The sequence below is a fragment of the Anomaloglossus baeobatrachus genome, chromosome 2 (assembly GCF_048569485.1).
Source record: "Anomaloglossus baeobatrachus isolate aAnoBae1 chromosome 2, aAnoBae1.hap1, whole genome shotgun sequence".
Lineage (NCBI taxonomy): Eukaryota > Metazoa > Chordata > Amphibia > Anura > Aromobatidae > Anomaloglossus > Anomaloglossus baeobatrachus.
In genome coordinates, this window is record NC_134354.1 from 342,055,002 (window position 1) to 342,056,389 (window position 1,388).

The 1,388-nt window shown below is 34.9% G+C and overlaps 1 non-coding gene across 1 annotated transcript; it reads left to right on the forward strand.

The window, feature by feature from the left end:
- The first annotated feature begins 828 nt into the window (after positions 1 to 828).
- TRNAV-GAC (transfer RNA valine (anticodon GAC)) lies at positions 829 to 901 on the forward strand. Its single transcript has one exon. It is a non-coding gene; the product is annotated as a tRNA-Val (tRNA).
- The last annotated feature ends 487 nt before the right edge of the window (positions 902 to 1,388 follow it).

A 1,388-nucleotide genomic window follows, 5' to 3' on the forward strand; every position in this document is an offset into this window, starting at 1 on the left:
TTGGCTTCCATCACAAAGAGAACTACGAATTTGGGTTTCTTTTTTATTGACCATTTTAGCAGAAAACATAATCCCATATTATAAAAATCCTGTTTGTTTCAAAATATATAGTTCCCATAAATACAAAAGCAAACGACTAAACTGTGTAGAAAAAAGTATCACATTCAATGTAAACTTCAATTTAAGCAATATCCCTTTGTAGGAATAAAACTGGTAAAATATGTAATAAAAATTGTAAATGTTTCATTACCAAAAATACTTTTCTTCAGCAATAAAAAGGCCCCATCAGTTACAATTCTGCTCTGCTTGCCAATACACAGTAACTTTCCAGAAGGTTTCATAGTGTAGTGGTCATCACGTCTGCTTAACACGTAAAAGGTCCCGGGTTCAATACCCAGTAAAACCAGTCTGTTCTTGGTGTTGAGATAATACCCTATCAAACTACAATATATGAAGTTCTTGGCTTTGTTGACGAATGATGGGTTGTTTTAGCTTCCAACAGAACTATGAATTATTTTTTTTTTTTCCCCTGGCGGTCAAAACTCGTCTCTAATTGCCATTACTTTGCAGGATTTCACAGGTTTCATACTGTAGTGGTCATCACGTCTGCATAACGCGCAGAAGGTCCTGGGTTCAAACCCCAGTAAAAGCAATCTGTTCTTGGTGTTGAAATAATACCGTATCAAACTACAATATATGAAGTTCTTGGCTTTGTTGCCGAATGATGGGATGTTTTGGCTTCCATCAGCCACAGAACTAAGAATTTTTTTTTTTTCCCCTGGTGGTCAAAACTCGTCTCCAATTGCCATTGCTTTGCAAGATTTCACAGGTTTCATAGTGTAGTGGTCATCACGTCTGCTTGACACGCAGAAGGTCCTGGGTTCTATCCCCAGTGAAACCAATCTGTTTTCGATGTTGAAGTAATTTCCTATCGACTTGTAATATATGAAATTCTTGGTTTCATTGCCAAATGACAATACATTTTGGCTTCCATCACCAAGAGAACTACGATTTTGGGTTTCTTTTTTATTGACCATTTAAGCAGAAAACATAATCCCATATTATAAAAATCCTGTTTGTTTGAAAAAATATAGTTCCCATAAATACAAAAGCAAAAGACAAAACTTTGTGGAAAAAGTAAAACATTCAATATAAACTTCAATTTAAGCAAAATCCCTTTGTAGGAATAAAACTAGTAAAATATGAAATAAAAATTGTAAATGTTTTATTAACCAAAAACACTTTTCTTCAGCAATAAAAAGGCCCCGTCAGTTACAATTCGGCTCCGATAGCCAATACTCTATAATTTTTTTGTCAGGTTTCATAGTGTAGTGGTAATCACGTTTGCTTTACACGCAGAAAGACCTGAGTTCAATCCCCAGTGAAAC